Source organism: Vicia villosa, linkage group LG5 (genome assembly GCF_029867415.1).
Source record: "Vicia villosa cultivar HV-30 ecotype Madison, WI linkage group LG5, Vvil1.0, whole genome shotgun sequence".
Lineage (NCBI taxonomy): Eukaryota > Viridiplantae > Streptophyta > Magnoliopsida > Fabales > Fabaceae > Vicia > Vicia villosa.
In genome coordinates, this window is record NC_081184.1 from 59,076,488 (window position 1) to 59,085,074 (window position 8,587).

Sequence of the window (8,587 nt, forward strand, 5' to 3'; positions counted from 1 at the left end):
GAAACTTGAGAAACGGAAACGTTTTGAGTATAATAGCTTGAAGGAAGGCAATGATAGAAGCCTGGAGGAGAAAAGGGTTTAAGTAGGGTTTAAAAGCAATAATGAGGGCTAGGCGAACAGTTCCATAAGAACACTCGTTTCCCATAAAAGCCATCATTGCTAGTGCCTAAAAACTCGCTAGGCACGCAACCTATCATATGGCTGACACGTCTCAAACGGCTAAAAAATCTGAGGACTCCAGCCGAGTACATCTCGATGAGAACGAGGACACATACTCGGGGGGCTTGTTCCGGGCTCGAGATTTTTGTAAGACCGCGACCTAAAGACGAGTATACACGTACACGCTTCATAGACCTATCCGGTAATCACCTACAAAACTAGCCGAGTATACAAGCCGGATATGGGCTATTATAGAGGTCCTTCCGGGTTGTCTTAGCCGGGTACCACGGTGCCGTGAACAGGTACCTCAGCCGGGTATTGGAAAGGCCGTGTAGGGATGGGAAGTGAAGGATCGTAATGTCCAGACCTGTTATGCACAGCTCGGCTATAACTAATGATTGATTGCACCATCAATGATCACTCAGTTAAAGCTATCTCAATGGATGTAACGGAGGGAGCTCGAATATCACCTCTTTAATGAGGTATTAAGGGCCAAAATACAGCTATAAAAGGGGCTCCCGCAAGAAGGTTAAGCAAGACAATCATCTTGGAGAAAAGTGTTCAGTACACAGCCTCTAAATCCCCAAAGCTACTCACAAATTCCCTTGGTGTTGCAGCTTCCCTCACCTCTGAGCGCAAGCTCATCTATATCTGGTTTTTTTTTACACAAGAACAATTGTGGATTAATATTTTCATCCCATCAACGCCCTAAGTCCATTGACTTTGAAGAGGAATTAGACCTCTAAACTTGCAATCAAAATAATGGAGTAGGAGAAGAGAGATATGTTAAAAAAAAATTATCACAAACTCTCACCAAATGGATCATCAAGCATTAAATCGAAAAAAAAGAAATTTAGAACAAATTTTAGTATTTTTATGAAAATATTCTAAAGAAAATCTAAATTGTAAACAACATATTTTTAGTTTTTATGTTTGTTAAAGAAAATAAAATACTATTATATATTTTTATCAATAAAAAAAAGATAAAACTAGTAAAAAAGAAAAAAAAATTAGTAAAGAATACTCAGAAAAGAATGTCCAAAGAGTCAAAAACGTTGGGCTGCATAGTTAAAGGCCCAAGAGTCCTTGAATCCAACTCGGGGGGATGGCGCTGAATATGAGTGTATGGTGGAGCAACACGAGTTGGACTCTGCACTTAAGCCCAATATTGGATCCGGTTCACACAAAAACCCTAAAAAGTCTAAATTAACCAAAGTGTTCCCATCCCTGATTCTCTTTCTTTAATCGAAAACCATACTCCTTCAATACTCTCTTTTAAAATAGAGTAATGCTATACTTACACCCCAAATTTACACCAATACTTACACCAAACACTGTTCACCGTATTTATACGGTGAACAGTGTTTTTTAAAATAAAATAATAATATTTATAAAAAATATTTTTTATTTTTAAAATTACGGACGACAGTGTTCATGTAAGGACGTGCATTAACCAACTTCATTACTGCATTAACCAGGTTTTTACACTGCATTAACCAAGTTTGATGACTGCTAAAAATTATTTTTAATACCTGGATGTTGCATTAACCAACTTCAATACTGCATTAACCAAGTTTTTACACTGCATTAACCAAGTTTGGTGACAAACTTGGTTAATGCAGTAACGAAGTTGGTTAATGCAACATCCAGGTATTAAAAATAATTTTTAGCAGTCACCAAACTTGGTTAATGCAGTGTAAAAACTTGGTTAATGCAGTAATGAAGTTGGTTAATGCACGTCCTTACATGAACAGTGTCGTCCGTAATTTTAAAAATAAAAAATATTTTTTATAAATATTATTATTTTATTTTAAAAAACACTGTTCACCGTATAAATACGATGAACAGTGTTTGGTGTAAGTATTGGTGTAAATTTAGGGTGTAAGGATAGCATTATTCTTTAAAATACTCTATTTTTCAAACAACAACAATGATGACCCGCCTCTCTCGATTCTTCCTCGGTTCAACCTCCTTCTCCCTTCTTCAAATTTCTGTGAACAATCGTGTGTTTGTGAGATGCAGTTGTGATGCGTTGAGCAGCGAGGATGATGATGAATGCGTTGCCGAAGGAAATCAATCCTGCGGATGTCGAAGCTGAGCTGTGTATACGTGGCGAGTTCGGTTTGTTGCTGAACATTGTTGTTCGAAGGTGAAGGTAAACTGAATTGGTGAAGATATGAGATGTTGAATTGTATGAAGGTTACGGATATGTTTCGAATATGTTGCACCGACACCTCTGAAAACAGGCGCATCCGTGTCGGTATCTGACACATCCACCGACACTTCTGATTACGTTTAATTTATTATTTTTTCAAATTTTTATCGGTATCGCCGTGTCTGTGTCGGGTCAAATTTGGGGTGTATACTTTCGATGGAGGAAAGTGGAAGCTGAGTTTTGAAGAATTACATATTAAATGTGGCTCAGTTGTTGTAGAAAAAATGGTGGAAGTGGTGATGTTTTGAGTTTTTGAAGAATGTTTAACGAAGAATGGTTAGGTTTATTGAAGGTACAGGTTGAACTAATTGAAGGTTAATGATGATTTCTGGAGATTTAGGATCTATGAAGTAATGAAGGAAATGAATCCGTTTTGTGCGGTTTGAGTTTTGTTTGAAGGTGAGGAATGGTGTGAAGGTATGGTGTTATGTTTCCATGGCTAGAAATTGCAAGTAGATGATTTAGCTTCAGCAAATACTTAGAGAGAGTTCATGAATTGAACCCGTTATGAGTTTGAGTGTATGATTCTATTAAGGTTGAGTGAAGTAGAGAGGTTGAGGAGATTTTGGAGAAAAGTTTGAGAGTGATCTCAACATAGTAACGTTACATTTTTTCCTCCTCTTTTCATGGTTCTGAGCAGTGTGTTTATAGGCAAGTGAAGGATGAAATACATGTGAATTCAAGCGTGAATTTTGGGATGAATATTGGGTGATGAATGTGTGACTTCTTCTTGCTGAGAAAAGGGAAACGTGTAATAGCTTGTGTAGGTCCCATCTGAAAGTTGGCTTCTTGGCTCAAAAAGTTCACAACTTGGCTTGCAATTGACTCTAGTGAATGGTTCAAATGTGGCTTAATGGCTTCAAGGCTTGGACCAAAATAGGAAATGGGCTGGCTTCAAGGCTTGGACCAAAATAGGAAATGGGCCTTTGAACTTGAATTAATTTGGACCAACATTGCACCTAAATAAAGATGAAAACAAACAAAAAAAAAAAGGACAAAAGCAAAATAATATGCTAATAAAAATGGTTTATTAATTTTAATATTAAATTTCAACTTAAACTAAATTCAACTTCAAAATCAAAAATTATTGACCAAAAGGTTAGTAACAAAAAGGAAATACTATTTATAAAAAAATGAATAAAAAAGGTTAAAAAGAATATGTTACCAGTATTGTTTTTGATTGATTTTTTTTTTTGAATAAGAAATAAAGCTAGGAAATTAAAATAAAGACGAAGAAACTTTAAACCTGACGTAGACTTGAATCTTTGACTTTGGATTGTGAATGTAACACCCCAAATTCTACTCAAAAATTATAATGCGGAAAATATCAGAGTATTTAAAAATTTTCAAACAACACATTGGAGTATCACATATCAACTTAAAACTTCAACTTGTATTTCATTCAACAATGATACATAGCATTCGAATTAACAGTCAACTATCAGCTTATCTCAACTCAAACTACTTTGAAGTATAATAAGTAATTCATATTATTCAACTTTGAATCAACGGTTAACATAACAACAACTAAAACATCAACAACCTAGAAATAACGATATAAGCAACCCCCCGAGTGCTACGTATCAGAGTGACACACAAACTGGACTCGATGAAGCAACAAACTTCCACATCTATACTTGAGTACCTGCCCATTTCCCATGGTAGGGGAAACATCAGCAGCAAGGGTGAGATATCAAACTATATAAATAGGATCATGATAAATCATATATTAGGTAAAGATTATAAATGAATCACCGCCTCACACAACATAAACAACACAAAGAACATCATCAATGAATAGTCATGATATCAACATATAAACATATTCAACCAGTCATCATATAAGCATCATTATCAATATATAAGCATTTTCAACAAGTCAACATACAAGCATCTATATCGTCATATAAGCATCGCAATGCATAATCAACAACTTCAACCAACAACAACGGACAACGACTCAAATGCGACTCAACTGTGCATATGCATGTGGTACCAATCGGAGCTTCAGCCCCCGTCACCAATTGCCATTTGGCCCATCATGTTTGCCATAGTTTTCAGGCCGTCATGTTTGCCATAGTTTTCAGGCCGTCACAGAGTATGCATATGGAATGTGACTCGACAAACAAGAAAACACAGCATACTCATCACAATCACATATCGTCACGAGGCATAAGCCTATATCACAATCAATTACCATTATACGAGGTAATTCACGTCACCATAATATTTCATCTTCACTTAGTCACAAAATTATCGTCACGAATATATATACAATATCACGTATTACCAATCATCACAAACATCGTCATGTTTCGACACATCATCCCAATTAATAAACTAATTTAATTAGACATAATATTATTTATCAAGACAACATCATTGGCATAGTAATATATTATTCTCAACATAAATATTCAAGCAATTCACGATTACGATCAAATTCTCAAGATACCGTAATTTACCGATAAATTGAATAATTTATCCAAGTCTAAATACTTTCCAATTAAATAGACTCATTGAAATTACTTCAACTATTAATTAAATCAACGAATTAATAATTATATTATATTAATTTCAATTCCATTATATTTTATTCCTAAAATGTGTTCAATTCTCATCACAAAACCAACATTTATTTATAAAGAATATTTAAATCCTACAAAATTTTGGTCGATTCGTAAAATATCACAATTTCAACAAAATAACACCACCACGTTAATCTACTAATTAAACTTAGCTACCACATAAATTTTCATCAAAATTCGGACAATTAATTATACCGCTTAATTCGGCTATTTCGATCAAACGGGACTGTTTTAAATTACATTATTCTATAATAGTTAATGTTTCATGAACTTCATATTTTATTAGTTAGGCTCAATAGTGTTGATATATGTCACTCTAAAAATTACAATGACAGAAACACACTTCTACATTATATGGTTACTTTGATTTCAATTCAATTTTAATCACTAACAAAACTCACACCATAAAATATTCAATGTTAGATACTAATTTCAAAGTGAGCAGAGTTTTGAAAGTTAAATTATATATTTTCATTCTTATATCTATGTTCCAATTCTATTTATATTATACTAATATAATATACTAAGTGACCAAGAGGAATGTGAAAACAGAAGAAAAATCAATTTAGCACAACCTATTGGCACATCACATAGAGCATGTACATATAATAGCAGTTAGAGAAAATCCAGAACACACGCAATGAACAGGCTAGAAACGATAATGATATCACCATTGCCGGCTGTCCCTCATCCTAACTCCGGTCTACTACAGACACTTTTTATTTCCAGAATCATTATTAAAGACAACAATGTTTTATTACAAAAGTAAATTGTAATTTCAACAATCACAGCAAACAAGTTTAACACAACACACTGAAAAATCTATACCCTAAACCCACATACAATCTATCATATTCCCATTTAGATAGAAAGAATCCCCCCTTACCTTGGATTGAGTACATCTCTAAGAAGATTCAATGGAAAATTGAAGAAAAATAACACTTTAGAGCAACACTTTGGGTCTCCTTCTTCTCCTCTTCATAACCCTAACCCCTTTTTCTCCTTTCTTTTTCTCCTTCCTCGGTTTCTTCTCTTCTCTCTATGTCACTACTTCTCAAAATGATTAAAAAAGAAAGACCACCACCACTTATTCATTATTTCTTAATGGGCGTAATAAAATACACCCCTTAATACTTAAAGATACCATTATTTAAGCCCAATATCTTTTCTACACTTAATATAAAAATAATACTTCCAATTAAATTCCATCAAAATAAAATCCGATTATTTTAATATACCGACTTATTACTCAATGCCTCGTATTTCCGGTATAATATTAATTACTCGGAAAATTCCCAAAACGCTAAACATTAACTCACTAATATTTTTAATACTAAAAATATTAAAATCTTCGATTAAATGTTGATCCGCTATCCCGAACTAATACCGACTAAATCGCCCCAGAACGCAAAAATTTCAGTAAACATCACAAATGTCTAAATTAAGCCAATAATTATTTTTCCGTGCGTTACAACTCTCCCCCACTTAGGATATTTTTCGTCCTCGAAAATTCGCCAAACACAACCATCCCTAACATCGCATCCTTATCCAACTTTCTTATCCTCTAGTTGCGCTAGACAGCACTTCAACTATTACTTTTCCGATATATCTGTATCTCAACACGACTTGAATCCAAAACTCATACGTCAATCTCTCAATTATCCTTGTAACATAATAGTTACTAGCTTGCTAATCATTTCAGCAATATTTTGGAACAACATCTTATGACATAGTAACAATCTTCACTCGCTCATACTTGACGATACAACATTGCTTCATCATCGCAGCAACGTACTCGACACCGATACACATATATGATTCTTATTTTCCATACTCATGTGTCATTCACTAACGAAGCACCAACAACGACGTTACGGCAACAGCGACAAAAGTATCATAATTCCAACCTGATAACATAACTCGACTAATAACCTTATAACTCATCATTAACCAACAACTTACAAGAACATTCTATTACAATCAGCATTATTCACAAGAAAACACAATATATCTGGCACATCTTGCTCCAACTGCGCAACTCTAATCACCCATCTTAATTCACCGTCCTTCATTAGTTTTTATCAACTTAAACGATTCACAAGCTTCAACTAAGTTTCATACTTTCTTCAGCATCCATCACCTCACGCACCATTAAGACAATAAGATAAGTCTATAACATCCAATACAATTTCGTCTACTATCAACAAGAGATTAAGGGTGATCAAGTCCTCAATTTGTCAATAGACAGCCGACAATCATAATGGAGTATGACCATCATTACCAACTATAACAGTGTTCCTTTAGAAATTGAACTTACGTCACCAAAATACCATACTTTAACAACTTGCAAAACTATCCGAACCTGCTAACACTGACGTCGTGCAGCTACTTACTAAAACACCTCTGACGATACATTAGAACAAAATTTCTTGACACCAATATCAACACTTCTTATCATTGAAATCATACTCATCTCTTCGCATTTCCGACTCTTACTCGCGATCCATAACGTTTCAACAACTTTGACAGTTTCTACCACAGTTTAAATCACGTATCAATAGTCTTACAACAAGGCCTACAACAATACTTCACTTAATTGTTGTTCCTTCGTCAACAGCTTACACAGGACTACTTACACAACAACATGCTTATCTTAACTTTGTTTCAGACAATTGCGGTAATAACCGTTTATATTCAACAGGCTTCACTTCTACTATATCCATAAGACTGCTATAAGGTAGAGTATAGTCTCACCTATTCGTAGGCTCAAACGAAATTTCAATCCGACACTCGAAGCTCAAGATACAATTCTCCAATATTATCCTAAATACAAACATCAATGTCATGTTGCGATAATCCTTACGATATCTCTCAAACTCTTCAAATGACACACTTGATCTTAAAATTGCTCCTCAACAAACCTTCGAATTGCTTCTTCAATTCATTCATCTCTGACGTTGATGTCATGTGCGATACCAACGCACAAGTCCGTTTTCCAAGGACAAGCGTAATCGCTAACTTTACCTTTTTCCAACACCATCTTGTCACAAATAAATCTACTTACAGTTGCAACATCCATTATTTTATTAAAATTCACCTAGTTATCATTCTGACGCTTCAAATCAGATATTCGACAATCACTTATGCGAGTCCAACATAAAGCCCACTGCAACTTCATCACTCTATCACTTTTCCAACACTGATACCTTTCACAAGGTTAATCGCACTGAAAACTTCACAGTTAATCCACAATGCTGAACACAACAACTTTCTGAATTTCATCTTCCAAGATTTATTCTTAGTACTTAAGGGTCACCTCCCGAAACATCATGAGTTTGCACCATACTTGCAGATCAACAACTACTACACTGTTCCTCATCCTTCGAAGAGTAAACGTCAATAATTCTTAACCATTCTTCTTCTACAGACGCTCCAAGCTTGTTAAACAATCAAAACCATGAATCCATGTCAACAAGCTCCAACAATACTTGCACTTTCACCTTAAGCAGTACATTGCACCAACAACTTACGACTCAAACATATCGGAGGAGCAAAGCTTCTCCCCCACTTCGCTCAAACCACTTCAAGCAACAAAAAAAAAGTACCAACAGTGTTTCACACACGT